Below are 15,934 nucleotides of genomic sequence, written 5' to 3'. Positions count from 1 at the left end.
GGGTAGATTATTGAATCTACTCTGAAAAGAAAAAAGAGAGGATATAGATATGGTAATATAGAAAGTTAGATTTTTGAATCTACTTTTAGAATGGAACTACTAGTTTTAAATATTACACATTGGATTTTTGTATATTGTACATAAATTATGTATATTGATACAAATTTGAGATTGATTTTGTTAGAAAATGCTTCTATATATAATTCTAGTCTTGTACAATGTATCATTCCTATACAGTTCATTTCACAATGCAGTGCAGTTTTCAGTCCTTAAAAGTTATTGCCAACTATTTAGGATAATAAAGAAATGCAGGTTAGTAGTTAGTCATTACAATCAAACCTGTAGTCATATTAGGTCTGTTCTCAAGGTCAAGCAGAAATAAATTTTAGATAGACACGTCATCTTAAAAGCACTTCAGAGATCTTCAGAATATGGCATTGAAAATGATAACAGATTTTTTTTCTTTTTTTAAAGATTAACAATTTATTTCTGTTTAAAATATTTTCATTGTGTATATTCATTGTACATGGTACTGCGTTACATAAGGACATTTTCACCCAAGTCTATATTGCACATTGTTGTACCGAGTGCATTCTCTCTCCCTTCCATTTCTTCACCCCTCCCCTCCCACTAGACCCTGTTACTCTCCTAGATGGTTTTGCTTCTATTTTCACTCCATATATACATACATGATTTTATTTTTCTATATAAAATATCTGAACTACATATTGGGGACTGGCTTAATTCACTTATATGGTCATGTCCAGCTATATCCATTTTATTGCAAATGACATAACATTTTTCCTCTTTATGCCTGAAAAAAAATTGACTATGTATCCATGCCACATTTTCTTTACCCAGTCCTCTGCTGTTGGACATCTGTTTGTCTATAACTCAGCTATTGGGAATGATGCTGCAATAAACATTACCATACAAGTGTCTCTGTAATCTGTTGACTTGGAGAATTTTAGGTAAATACCTAGGAATGATATAGTCAGTGCATGTGGTAGATTTCAAATGTTTTGGCGAACTTCCATACCACTTTCCATAGTGGTTGGACTAGTTTACATTCCCACCTGCAGTAAATAAGGTTCCCTTTGTCCATAGCCTCATCAATATTCATTATTATTTTATTTATCACTTTGCTAATAATTGCCACTCTGATCATAGTGAGATAAAACATAATATTTTGTTGTTGTTGTTTTTGAGACAACAAGGTCTCACGCATGCAAGGCTGGACTTTCTCTATATCCATGACCTTGAACTTCTTAAATTCTTGCCTCTAACCTCCCAATTTTGGGGATTATCGGCTTGTGCCACGACACTTGATTTATGCAGTGCTGGGGATTGAATTCAGAGCTTTGTCCATGCTAGCCAAGCACTCTACCCACTGAGACACACCTCCAATCCTTGAATGTAGTTGTAATGTGCACTTCTCCATGGTTAGTGAGGTTAAATGCCATCTTCATGTGTTTATTGGTCATTTTTGTTTTATCTTATGGGGACTGTTCATTTTATTAGCCCATTCATTAGGTCACTTGACTTATTTAGTATTTCTTTTCGTTTTTTTAGTTCTTTATGTTTTTAGAAATTAGTGCTTTGTCAGATATTTAGCTCTTCAGATTTTATTCCATCCTAAGCTGTTTCCTCATCTGACTGTTTCCTTTGGTGTGCAGAAATTTTTTACTTCCTGTTGAAAGCTTGATTCATCCAAGACTGCAGAGGCCCTGATGAAAGTACAAAAGGAACATTGTTCTGTGTCTTCACCCAGGGTCAGACTTGGCAAGGCCAGTCTAGGGCTGGTGGCCAGGGCCTTGAAGGGCTTAAGGTTTTGGTTCCTAAAAACTTGGGTTTTTCTCCTGAAGAGGCTGGATTTATCAGTCTCAAGGCTATTGTGTGCTCTGTAAACGGTGCTCTTGAAATGGCCTGTGTTCCCTTTGTGCAAAAGGCTTGGTTAGCCTCCTGCTTGCCTCGTCCCATTGTATGACAGTCTTCTGCTGACTCTGTCCCATTTTTCCCTCTCACTTGGTTCAAAGATCAACTCCTACTAGACCTTAATGTAATGTAATACCTAAACAGTTTCAGAGGTTTAGTCCATTCCATCATGATGGGGAGCATGGTGCTGGAGCAGTAGCTGAGAGCTTCATCCTGATCTGCCAGCAGAGAGAGAGAGAGAGAGAGAGAGAGAGAGAGAGAGAGAGAGAGAGAGAGAGAGAGAGAGAGAAAGAGGAGGGGAGGGGAGGGGAGGGGAGAGGAGAGGAGAGGAGGGAAGAGAGAGAAGAGAGAAAGCTTTTTTCTTTCTTTCTTTTTTTTTTTTTGACTAAGAGACATGTCTGCTCCTCACAGTATCAATCTTCTTCAAGAAGACAATGGGCATTGAAGAAAGTCAATATAGTGTTTACTTTATTTGTGGCAAAGTTAGCCACTGGGTAAGAAAGTGACCTTACATCAACTGCTGACAGTATGCTGTCCAAAATGGACAAGCAGGACACAAAAAAGGACTGATGCTCCTTGCAAAGACAAAGTAGAAAGGCCCTCCAGAAAATCCTGCTTTGCAATGAGTCTGACAGATATGCTAGGCCTGTAGGCCAAAGATGGATGTCCCAATGGTGCAGAGAAATCTTGAGTGACTATCCAGGCAACCAGCTGTTTCTGTTATTTGTCACAATTTGTGGAAGTCACTTAGTTATAGTTCCTGTTTACTCAGTTAATATTATTTCCTTCTCAGGTCTCTGAAGGAGTTGAACATTAGATATAGTTTTCCTTGTTGAAGAAATTTGGAAAAGAAACTCACTAAAGAGGTGTGAAGTGTATAAGATTGAAAGACATCAAAAGATAGTTTTGGGTTGGTAATACAAATTAGGATAGAAGAAGAATTAGACACAGTCCTTTGGATTCACAAAGATAGGATAGCTAATGGAGTATTCTGATTTTGTCATGTCCAAATGGACTAGACATTGTTGATGTATTTATTGCCTGTGTATATTGTATATAGTTATTGTACTTAGTGTATTTATTGCCTGTATATATTTATATAGTTATTGAATTTATTGTATGTAGTTTTTCTTATATTAGTTATAACACTTTTTTACTTTAGACCAAAAAAAAAGGGGGGGGAATGTGATATTTTATTGTGCTCTAACAAAGCTTGCCTGAAAATCAGAAGGAGGAGTAGCCATTAGTTAACCATAGAGGTCTGGATATCTGGACAGACAGAAAAGAAGTGATAGAGCTGGGCAAATAGAGAGTGTGATAAGGTGGGGTGAGAGAGGTACTTACTCTCTTTTGGTGGAGTATTTCATAGGGTTAAGAAGTATTGGCTGGGCCTGGAGAGATGACTCAGGAGTGAAGAACAGTGACTGCTCTTCCAGAGGACTCAGGTTCAATTCCCTACACCCACATGGCAGCTCACAACTGTCTGTAACTCTAGTTCCAGGGTACCTTTGCACAGACACACACAGGCAAAACACCAATGTACATAAAATAAGTAGAAAGAAAGAGCTGGGCGGTGGTGGTGCACATCTTTAATCCCAGCACCCAGGAGGCAGAGGCAGACAGATCTCTGTGAGTTCGAGGCCAGCCTGAGCACTCGGGAGGCAGAGGCAGGCAGATCTCTGTGACTTCCAGGCCAGCGTGGTCTGCAAAGCGATTTCCAGGAAAGGTGCAAAGCTACACACAGAAACACTGGAAAAAATCAAAGGAAGGAAGGAAGGAAGGAAGAAAGGAAGGAAGGAAGGAAGGAAGGAAGGAAGGAAGGAAGGAAGGAAGGAAGATAGATAGATGATAGATAGATAGATAGATAGATAGATAGATAGATAGATAGATAGATAGATAGATAGATAGGCTTCCTACTCTGTACCTCTGATTTTTCAGCTTTTGCCCCAATATCTGACTCTGGGTGATTACTTGCAGCTTCAAGTGACCATGTTCAGGACTGACTGTGAACACGCCTCTCTGTCCTCAACCAGACAGCTGGTAGAGGCAGCCTGTTGGTGGAAGACAAAGCCTACTAAGCCTTTGTCTCAGTACAGAAAATAAAAAGGAAGCCAGAAGTTGGCTATTTGTATTACTTATCAGTTCCCCTTTATATATCTGCCTCTCAGGGAAGACTGTGTAATTCCTTTTCCCTCAAATTAATGAGTTTATTGAGGTTAATACAGGAGTATAGGTATGGGATTACTTATAGGAATATGAATAACTCTAATGTGTGACATCACAAAGACTTACGTTAGAATGGGAGACTCATGAAGACTGGAACTCTGAATATGTCTACATGACTTGTTTGAAGCTGAATGAGACAGAGAGTCTCATTTCTTCAGTTCTCCTTAGTTACCGCCTATTTAACCTTGGGAGCAGAAGGACCTTGTTAATCCTGTAAGTTTCAGCTTTCCCAGCCATAGTTTAAATGCTGAGTATTATGAACCTCCTGTCTCTTTCCATAGACCTTCCTGAGACTTAAGGAAATAGTCCTACCCAGGGAAGAACACACCAGTTGCATACTCAATATCAAATGGTTAGTCCTGAAAACATATGCTAGCTATACAGAATGATTGGTTTACATTTAGGAAACACACACACACACACACACACACACATATATATATATATATTACACATATATATATATGCATGTAGCAACAATTAATGAAAATAGAGGTCATAAATTAGAAGCACAGCAAGGAGTAGTGTAATGAGGGCTTGGAAGGATGAAAAAGAACAGAAAATAATGCAGTTATAATCTCAAAAATGTTAGAAAAGTATTTCAAAAAAAGGAAAATTGTTAGACAACATTTCATCCTTTCCTTAAAAATGTTAGTTGTCTCTACAAGTTCACATTCTCCCTTAGAGCTCTGCAAAGGCACTAAAGGCAAACACCAGTCCTGAAGTTCCTGATGAATCAACCATTTTATGTTTGACCTCTCCTGTAAGCACGTCCCAGTGCTCTATCATGCCCAGTGAATTGGCTGCAAAGCACTACTTCTCTCATGTATATTTTATCAGGAAAAACCCATCCTTCATCATCTTCCAGTCTGTGTGAACCTCTGCTTGTGATAACCAAGCATCCCCAATGCTTCCTGTGAGCCAGTCCATCAGGAAATAATTTCTTTCAGATATCAGTAGATTACATAGCCTGTATTTCAAGGAGGTTTAAGTAAGTGCATGACCTACTTTCCTACTTCTATTGCACTCAGATTGATCTTATCTGTTCTCATAGCCTACAATGCCATGAGCCAAGCTTTGACAGGAGGTTTCATTGATCTTTTGAAAGTCTTTTCTAATTCAAGTAGTTGAGAGACGGAATACTCCCTGACGAAGACAGGCTCTTTTTGCAGGCCATTTTAAGGCTCCCAAAAGAGAGTTCTAGCATAGATTTTCCTTTTTTCTGTATAAAGGGTTGAATCTAAGTGGCATCTTGTGTCACTGTTATTCCCAACAGAGAATTACATTCTAATTGTATACAAGTATACTGAATTTTGGCCTAAGGAATTTTAATGAATACAGCAGTTTCATATATGACCTTGATTTTTTATCTTCCATAAAACTTCTAACTTTTGATTAACTCTATTTTCTAGCTTTTTGTTTTTACATCTTTCCATTTCCATTTAGAAAATTCTATGGATTTTACCTCTTAACAAAAATTTATTTAGTTAGAAAACATTTTTGTGAACTTCATGGCAGAGAACTAATATACATTGAATATCTCAACTCATTGAATTCATTATATGTAAATTGCATTTGTCATATAAAGAAACAAACTTAGATGGTGTGTTTGCAAGTTACTAAAGTATAAAGTTGTTAGATGTTCGTTTTGGGCTTGTTTTAAGCATAAATCGCATTTTTAAACAAACATTCTTTTACACAAGATTTTTATTGTCACAGTGTTGGATATCTAAGGAATGTCACGTTTTAGCAAGTGTTGTGGAAGACAGGGATTACAAAGACTTGGGGTGGAGAAATATGGAGAAAGAAAAACACAGAGAAAAGTTTTTATTTGTTATGATGTAATTAATATTTACTAAGGCACTGTACAAACTCAGGGAGGCAAAAGTGGTTATAGTATCCTGGATGAATAAGGGAAGAGCAAGAAGAAGGAGAAATAGAAGAGGAAGAGTAGTAGTTGTAGAAGATGGATCCAAGGTTGGATGGATGGATAGGGGTAGATAGATGGATGGATTGATAGATAGAGATAGGTGTTGGAAAGTTAGACAGATAGATAGATAGATAGATAGATAGATAGATAGATAGATAGATAGATAGATAGATAGATCCATATGTATGTATCTACATACGTACATAGACAGGAATATATACAGTTTTTCAGTCTATGCAATACAGTAGTTACTGAGTGCACCAAAGAGAGAATGGACTCAGAACATTTGTCCTTTTTTCGATATTGGTCAAAGAACTAAATCTGGGTGAAGAACTCAGAATTTTTTCTTTCAGCATCTGTAGCTCTTTGAATCTGGACAATTCTATGACTTTTGTTACCCAGAAATAGCTCTCAAATTTCGATTGTATCACAATTGTATCACAGCGGTCCCACTTTTTCTTTATGCTGATGTGTGAGATGATGTGGGACAAACCTGGTAATCTCGGGAGACCTGGCATTCTAGTCCCCCAAGAACCTTTCTAAATAAATGCTCTAGGCTTTTTGTAGAACTCTAGAAAAGGAACAAGGAATCCTGGATATAGCAAATGATACAGAGATGTTGTGACAAAACAGATTAAGTTCTAGAATGATGATATGGATTATTGTGATGGAGAGGCAAGAATTTCTGGTTCAGAAATATGTAACAGGCTAGATACTCTGAAAATTACATTTAGACCACCTTTTTCTCAGAGCTGAGGACCAAACCCAAGGTCTTGTGCTTACTAGACAAGCACTCTACCACTGAGCTAAATCATCATTGCCTAATTTTTAAGCACATATTTTAGAGAAAAATCAAAGGGAAAGGGAGGACTTAAGACTACCAATGCCTGATGCCATCTCATAGACTTTTTAGAATGTGGTAGAATGATCGAGTTTGTCTTGGGGATGTTATTTTTATCAAGACAGCAAACTTAGTAGGGGGTTCCTAGCATTGAGCTCAGCAGCACAAGGACACCCCATTAAATAACTAGTCTGGGATCCTTTAAGTAAAGTGGAGATGCAGCAAGTTGATGAAATGAAATGTAGAAGTGCCTGCAGTTGAAAGGTCAGGATGAGATGGTTCATTCTAGAATGGTAATCTGGAAAGTCAGAATAAGGAAAACTAAATATAGGAGGAAGTCTGACAATGTGTGAGAAAAGTCTTTATTTGTTAATACTTGAGTAATTGGCATTACACATCATCCTTGAAATTTAAAATATAATACAATGGGATCCTTCTTTGAGAAATCATTTCCACACTTGATGTAATATTTTCTATTAAGTTCAACTCTCTGAAATCTTGTAAGAAAAACAAACATTATGGACCATGTTTCTTTTAAAAGAAGTAGAAAAGAATTACTGAAGCAGATTTTGGGTTAGTCCAAGCTCCTTGGTAGGAAGGGTTACTCCTGTGTTATTTTTGAGACTTGTTTTTTCCTAAAAATATCAGCCCAAGTCAAGATTTGAAGTTATATCAGGCCACAACAAGATGCATTATAACGCCATTTATATTATGCTATGTCCATATTCATTGGTTACTCAGATGAGAGCTTGGATCGTATGGTGAGTGGCACATCCTGGCATGCATGTATTGAGGATAGTTCGTATTGTAAATGAAATGTATGTGATCCACACAGTTGGTACTCAGGAGGTCAGCTTATATCTGTAGATGAAGTCTGAGTCTAAGATTTTCTTTCTTTCTTTCTTTCTTTCTTTCTTTCTTTCTTTCTTTCTTTCTTTCTTTCTTTCTTTCTTCCTTCCTTCCTTCCTTCCTTCCTTCCTTCCTTCCTTCCTTCCTTCCTTTCTTTCTTTCTTTCTTTCTTTCTTTCTTTTTTTTTGTTTTTTCAAGACAGGGTAGCCCAGGCTGGCCTCGAACTCACAGAGATCCACCTGCCCCTGCCTCCCAAGTGCTGGGATTAAAGGCGTGCACCACCACCGCCCGGCAAGTCTAAGATTTTCAATAAACATTCTTCTTTGTGTATTTTTTGAGGCCCTGATTGACTGTAAAATATCAAGTGAAATCCAGGTCTGGGATCAGAGTGCCTCAAGGTTCCCTCTAACTACCAAATATGTTAATGATGTCCACTTGCTTCATCTGTAAGGAGGCCATTTGCTCCATTGAGAACATGGTAGTTCTGGATCCCTTTTGATTAGAGTTGGATGAAGAAGAAAATATTCTGCCCACACATCCTAAAGTTCATGGCTTCTGGGTTTAATTCTTGCTCAGTAGGCTGCAGGTCTCCACTGATAGCAGTTTATCGTCAGGCATGTTTCTCTTCTTAGATTGCCTGAACTCCTTTCACACAGGTCTTGGTCCTTGGCTACTTGATCAGTGTTTGGTCTAGGAAGAGTTCTCCATTGTGATTGGATCAGGCTCCATTTAAATTGTCTCTTGAAACTGGACTTCTTACCATCAACATTTATTGTGGTCATATATCTCTCATTGGGTTGGCAGGAGCTCCCTTGATTTTAGTGTTTGTGGTTAATCTTCATCAAGGTCTATGGTTGACCTGTAACATTTCCACTTTTGATTTTGCCTGGTTTGTTCAATGAGCTTTGTATGAGCTCTTAATTCTTCCCAGTCAATATTCGCCCCAGTCCTCCTTCTTCATTGGGTCCTTGGTGTATTCAGATTAAGGACTAGAGCTGGGCATAGATGTTTTCTTGGTTTTCTCTGGTTTTTCTTTCTTTAAGGGGATGGCCTAGTCCCACCTTTCTTCTTAATTAGGGCCCAGGCATATTCATACTTAAGACTGGACTGAGGCCCGCTAATTTTCCTGGTTTTGGCCTGGTCATTAAAGTTATGATATGGCCCACATCTCTTCTTCCTTAGGTCCATATTTCATCAGGGTAAGGATTATAGGCAAACAATTTTTTTTTGCTTTGTCCTTGGGCTCTTTCATTTAAGAGAATGTCCCAGGTCTTCTTCTCTCCTTGTTTTTTCTCAGGCTTTTGTCAGGGTAAGTATTAGGCCCCTGTGTTCTCCTTTTCCTGCTTTGCCCTGGCCTCTTTCATTTGAGGGATTAGTCTGGGCCCACTTCCTTTCTTAGTTTTGGCCCAGTCTTCTTCAGGGTTCGAGTTATGCTGAGGCCAACTTCTCATCTTGGTGAGGGCCCTGGCTTTAGTCCAGGTAGAGTTTACACATGGCTATTCTCCTTTTCTTTCTTCTAGCCAGGTATTTTTATTCTGAGAGATAGGGTAGGACTCATTCCCCTCTTGGTTGGGCCAGCCTTCTTCATGGTCAAGGTTAGGCATGGGCATTCTTTTCTTTTCTTTTTGTTGCATTTAATTTTGTTACTTTTCCTTCTTCTCCTTTGCCCTTAGCTTGTCCATTTAATGGACTGGCCCAGGGATACCTCTGTTTTTCCTCTGGGTCAGAGCTTAATCAGCTTCAGGTTTTGGTGCAGGCCTCTTTTAGGCCATGGTTTGGCCTTTTCATTCTTAGGGTTGGTCCCTGATTTTCTGGGTGAGTGAAAGCCATTGCTAATTTAGGCTTTATTCCTGGTCATCATCAGGTCCATCCTTAGGCCTTGGAATACTCCGTCTTGATGTCTTTTTTTTTTAATTTATTTTTTTATTTTATTTTACAATACCATTCAGTTCTACATATTAGCCACAGGTTCCCCTATTCTCCCCCTCCCACCCCCTCTCCTTACCCCCACTTCACCCCCCATTCCCACCTCCTCCAGGGCAAATCCTCCCCCAAGAACTGCAATCAACCTGGTAGACTTAGTCCAGGCAGGTCCAGTCCCTTCCTCTGAGACTGAGCCAAGTGTCCCTGCATAAGCTCCAGGTTTCAAACAGCCAACTCATGCAATGAGCACAGGACTTGGTTACACTGCCTAGTTGCCTCCCAAACTGTCAAGCCAAACAACTGTCACACCTATTCAGAGGGCCTGATCCAGCTGGGGGCCCCTTAGCCTTTGGTTCATAGTTCATGTGTTTCCATTCATTTGGCTATTTTTTTTCAATAATTGAGTAAAACTGAAATTTATTATAAGTCACAGTTGTCCTAGGGACCTCCATGCTATATATATAGCCTCCATGGTTCTATGGGTTGTGGTCTGATTGTTCTTTATTTTATATCTAGAATCCACTTATGAGTGAGTATATACCATGACTGTCTTTTCTGGGTTTGGGTTACCTCACTCAGGATTTTTTCTAGTTCCATCCATTTGCCTGCAAATTTCATGCTTTCATTGTTTTTCTCTGCTGAGTAGTACTCCATTGTGAATATGCACCACATCTTTGCTGTCTCAGCCTAGAGGCCTGTGGTAACAGTTGCAGTAGGAACACCCCACCTGGAAGTCTTCCAGTCGAAATCATTGTATCCTAGGAACCCAAAATTTTCTGCTTTTCTCCAATTTCTGGATAACCAGTAAGTGTTTTTGGGCTTACTTGATGGTGGTGATTTACTAATCTGTAAGTGCAGTGGAAGAGGAAGGAAAAACTGAAAACTTCCATGTGCTTGGTGTCAAATGGTATCTAGGGATTTAACATGTGACAAAGATTGTAGATATCCATTTAAGAAAGATCCTGAAACATCTACACATTGTTATCAACATCTTAGATAACATCAGTGCTCTAGAAGCATGGAAGTTCCATGCACAGAATGTCGCATGATCAAGCATGCCCCACCCCACTGTAATAGTGCCACCAGCCCATCATAAAGGGTCAGGGCACCATCATTGTTGTGCCACAACACACACATGCTTGTTCCTACACAATACCCACATACATGTGCCCACATTCATATATTTAAAAACACGTATTTTTCTACATCTTTGCATGCACATACACATACACACATAGAAATCTAATTTGAAATTAAATTTGATGTACAATAAATTGGCATATCAAGAAATTAAAAAGAAACAAATAACCTTTGAGTATTGGTAGGCATGTATATGGTAAGCATGTTGTATGCAGAACTATGGGTATAGTTATGTGCACAGTTTTGTAAGTATCTATATGGTATAGATAATATGTACAACCATATCTAACTGCATATTCATGTGTATATAAATATAAAGATATACTGAAATCCCAACTCCCATACAGCAGCCAAGGACGCAGCAGAACTTTGTGAGTGGCCAGCTTGCTGTGTTAGCTCTTTTCTGCCTTCAACTCTGAGTGGCTGTTTTTTTTTTTTTTTTTTGTTTTTTTTGAAAGGCATAACTTTTTAATTCACAACAGAGAAACTGCACTTGCCTTATAAGAAAATATGCAAAATGTAACTTTCAAAAAGCAGAAATATGAGAAATATTCTTTGCTATCAGTATCTAGAAATGAATATCACCACAAGCTTCACAGACTCCTGCAAAAAACTGTTCCAAGTGACACCCAGCAGCCCCAGAACACTCTTTAGTTTAGTGTGGGGTACCATCCTAGGCGCAGGTCAGAATGACCCATGGAGCACATGGAGATGGTGAACAGGCATCAGTCCTGCAGTGGAGATCATCTCAAGAGGAATTACGGACCCTGCAGGCAGCTAGAGACCTGAACAAGGCTACCAAAGAAAGGGAGTCTTCCAAACACTCATCTGGTCTCATATTAGGCTTCTGTCCCCAAATTCTCCAACGTGTAGGGACAGAGGTGCCCATGGCCCCAGAAATGATGGGCCCTTACTCTAGATTTCATTATGGTCCCGATCCTTGGAGTGGGCTACAGCCTACATGTTCACCAGAGTTCCTTCCCTACAACAAAATGATGCCTTTATGTATCCCCCATATTTCCCAATACCCCTACGCTTCCCACCTCAGGTGGCGGGGCTTCCGTGATACTCAACTCCGGGTGGGCCCAGTCATTTCACCCATGTGGCATGACATTGAGCCATGGACATGCACCATTGCTCAGGGCCAGCACTGTGCCTATTAGAGCATGTAGTAGACCTGAGAATTCATTCTAGAGTTGATGGAAAGTGGAATGTAATGATATGTGTGTCAAAATGAATAGGAGTCAATCAGATGAATGGCAAATAGTGAGGGCTTTTGGATCATGTCCTCTCTGTGTGCCTTCATCAGTCTTCAGATGTGACGCTGCACCTTTCCTCCATGAAGGGACATGTGGTGCTTCTGACCTGCTTCAGGAAATTGTCAGGAAGTCCTTTTTAGGTTTTCAGGGGAGATCTGAGTCTTTCCTCACATTAATACATCCACTCAAATAACGTCCTATGTCAAGCCCCATGTTTTGATATAGCATATTCTGAATGCCATCAAGTATGAAATAAAGCCTAAAGTCTGTCTATAATTAATGAAATGTGTTCATATTTGATCCTGAAGTGCAGCATTTATATAAATTTATAGGTGAACCCATGTATATCTTGTTCCGTTCATGTAATTTTGCATCCATTTTTCAATAACTTTTGTTTTAAAAGTATCTGGAGATTGAAATATACAAGGTACTTCATTTACCTGGAATATTTTTTGACTAAGTCTTTGAGACATTAGTATTCTTTTTTTTTTTTTTCCGAGATAGGATTTCTCTGTGTAGCGTTGCGCCTTTCCTTGAACTCACCTGGTAGTCCAGGCTGGCCTCGAACTCACAGAGATCCACTTACCTCTGCCTCCTGAGTGCTGGGATTAAATGCGTGCGCCACCACCACCCGGCTGAGACATTAGTATTCTTTTTTTTTTTTTTTTTTTTTTTTGGTTTTTCGAGACAGGGTTTCTCTGCGTAGCTTTGCGCCTTTCCTGGAGCTCACTTGGTAGCCCAGGCTGGCCTCGAACTCACAGAGATCCGCCTGTCTCTGCCTCCCGAGTGCTGGGATTAAAGGCGTGCACCACCACCGCCCGGCTGACATTAGTATTCTAAAACATGCAATAACCACAAAGGCTATTTAACTTCTGAAGTATCTTGGAAATTTTGACTTTTGTAAGAATGTTATATTGGGATAAGTATGTGATTATTGCTGTAACTGGTTAAATGCTAAAACCTGAACTGTCCACAGCGGCCTGCATAGCACAAATGACCAATAGCCTTATACCAGGGAAGTGCACGGGACACATAGGACAGACTCTCAAAGGCACAATGCCAAGAAGGAACATGGCATTTCAATGACTCACCCTGGAACCTTCCTTGGTGCTTTTTCACTGGTTATTTCCAGTGAACTCACTTACCTGCATGGCAGAGTAACTTCACTTTTGCCTTTTCCCATGAATTACTCTGGACAAGCAGTTTCTTCAAGCTAGACACATAGCAACCCTCCTCCCATCAAGAATTCTTCCCACTACAGTGAACTTTTATTAAGAGTGTCATTCATTTGAAACAAAATTCAGCTCAAATTTTTCACAATGCACTTTAATAATAATATTCTCTAACTTTCAGAACCACAAGAAAATTCTCTAAGGCAGAAATCCATGAGTTGATCATGGAAAGTTGGGTGGAAGGAAAGAGCTTACTCCTCCTAATTTGTTCATTGACCTCTATATAAACAGAATGACAGAATGGCATGATGTGTTGTGTATGTTCATTCTCTATCATATGTATGTATGTATTTCCCCCTCTCAAAATAAGTAAATGGATAGATATTATTATTTTAAATTTGATCGGTAGATTTCCATACATCATATGAAATAATTAATTTTTAAAATAATGAAAAAAATCGATGCAGCTCATAACTGTTTGTAACTCCAGTTCTAGAGGAATCTACACCCCCACACAGGCATATATGAAGAAAAAACACCAATGCATGTAAATTAGTGAATAAACAATTAAATTTTTGTATTTGATAGTGGTGTCAGGAGCCCCAGAAGCATTCCACAGAACTAACTAACCTAGGTTCATAGTGAACCACCAACCAGGTAGCTTGCATGGGACTGACCTAGGCACTCTGCAGATATTTTACAGGTGTATAACTTGGTCTTCTGGTGAGACTCCTAACAGTGGGAGCAGAGCTTGTCTCTAATTCCTGCTTTTGGACCCCATTCCTCCTACTGAATTGCTACATCCAGCCTTAATAGAAGAGGTCATGCCTAGTCCCACCACAACTAGATATAACATGACAGACAGATATTCATAGGAGGCCTGCCCATTTCTGAAGAGAAAAAAGAGAAGGAGGAATGGATGGAGGTCAGGAAGAGTGGAGGTGGGTGGAGGGTTGAGAGGAGAGGATGGAGGTGAAATTTTGGTTAGGATATAAAAATAAAAATAAACAAATAAATAAAAACATTCATTCTAAAAGAAGGGAGAATATTGATGTTTATCATATTTAAATTTGAGATACTAAAAAATGTCCCTCAAGGGACATTGCCACTTACTCTAACTTTATAATGTGCTTACAGTTGTACAGGGATAGTTAAATCATGCTGATGTAATATGAGATCACCTGGGATACTATGAAGAAGAAAGTGACCTTTCATTAACCCACAGCCCCTCTACCCAGATTCCAGTAGAGAGAAAGGAAAACGCAAGATGCTCTGAACACAGTGATGTGGAGAAAATTGTGTACTTTTATGATGTTTAGATAATTTTTCATTTTTTTTTTTTACTTTATATGTGCAGGTGTTGCCTGCCTGTGTGTCTGTATAACATATGCATGCCTGGTGATCTGGGAGAAGAATTCAATATGCAGATCAGTCATTGTAATGCTTGCCTTGTAAACCTGTACACAGATAGGTGAACCCCAGGGATCCTTTACCAGTAATCCAAGCTCTCCTAGCAAGTTCTCCAGTCTGTGAATTGAAAGCTTAGTTCCCCAGCACAGGACCACTGGATGGCAATGGGCCAGCCCCTTGCTCTCACTCAATGCTTCCCAGTGCCTCCAGGGAGAGCAGCTTCCTCCTAAAGAAGCTCTCTAAAGCACAGGTTGCCTCAATTTAGGTCCAAAGCAACATGCTCAGAAACTAGAAAATCTCTAAACTCAGGAGTCTATATTAACCTTTCCTCCAAGTAAGATGACTGTGTCAGGGATTTCTTTGAGTAACAGAAGGTTGACTAACAGTGAAAGGATTGCATGTATTTTTCCATGTTTAACTATATGCCATGGACCACATTGTATGTTTGCACTCATCAAGGATGTGCATCTGAGTAGTTTCTAGTTGGTGGTGTTCTGATGAATCCTGCTGTAACCCTGTTGTCCTCTCTTCTCTGTGGACACCTACATTCCATTCTGGAATCAATGGTCCACTTGGAGTCTGCATTCAACATTCTGAATAATTTTAAAGAGCTTCTCACAGGGCTACAACATCTTACACTCCTACTAATATCTGATATTTCTCATTTCTTCCAACCTTCCATCAGGCCGATTTTAACTCAGTATGAAGAAGTTTGGAATAAAAGCAGTTTCTGAGTACTGCAGAGACAACATGGAGTGGGTGCGTTAGAGTGTGGTGAGCCTAAGGGGTGCACTGAGACAGCCTCTTCTCACACCTCAGCATAGCTGTGGGACTTCTGCTGGGCTGAGATGCAGTCACAAGCATCTCTGCATTTCAGAATTTCTCAGAGAATAGAGTCCAGGCCAAGCTCCAAGGACAAGGTTAGCTGAACCAAGGTTGGGCAAAGGTGAAAGGAAAATGGCAGCAGATGACGAGGAGAAAACAAAACAGGATGCAGGGAAGTCATCAATGGTCAGCCACCATTCACCCAGAACAGAGGACACAAACTCTCAGGCAGCCTTTCCTCTTCTCAGTAGCTTCTTTCTCACCTTTATAGACCCTATTACTTTGTTTTTATCCCGAGGATTTCTTTGTAGATAAATAATTCTGCCTCTACCTGAAAAACCTGAAAATACCTGAAAACCTTTTAGCCTTCATCAGTTTTCTGTCTTTTGTTGCAGTTAGCTGTGTGGACATGCAGAATGATGGA

At 39.5% G+C, this 15,934-nt stretch overlaps 1 protein-coding gene across 8 annotated transcripts in view; it reads left to right on the top strand.

The window, feature by feature from the left end:
* The window catches only part of LOC143269255 (disks large homolog 5-like), a 126,341-nt gene that overhangs the window by 62,770 nt on the left and 47,637 nt on the right, over positions 1 to 15,934 (top strand). The gene's annotated exons all lie outside the window — the stretch shown is intronic.

Source organism: Peromyscus maniculatus, chromosome 18, assembly GCF_049852395.1.
Source record: "Peromyscus maniculatus bairdii isolate BWxNUB_F1_BW_parent chromosome 18, HU_Pman_BW_mat_3.1, whole genome shotgun sequence".
Taxonomy (NCBI): domain Eukaryota; kingdom Metazoa; phylum Chordata; class Mammalia; order Rodentia; family Cricetidae; genus Peromyscus; species Peromyscus maniculatus.
This window is presented reverse-complemented; position numbering and strand designations above follow the sequence as displayed.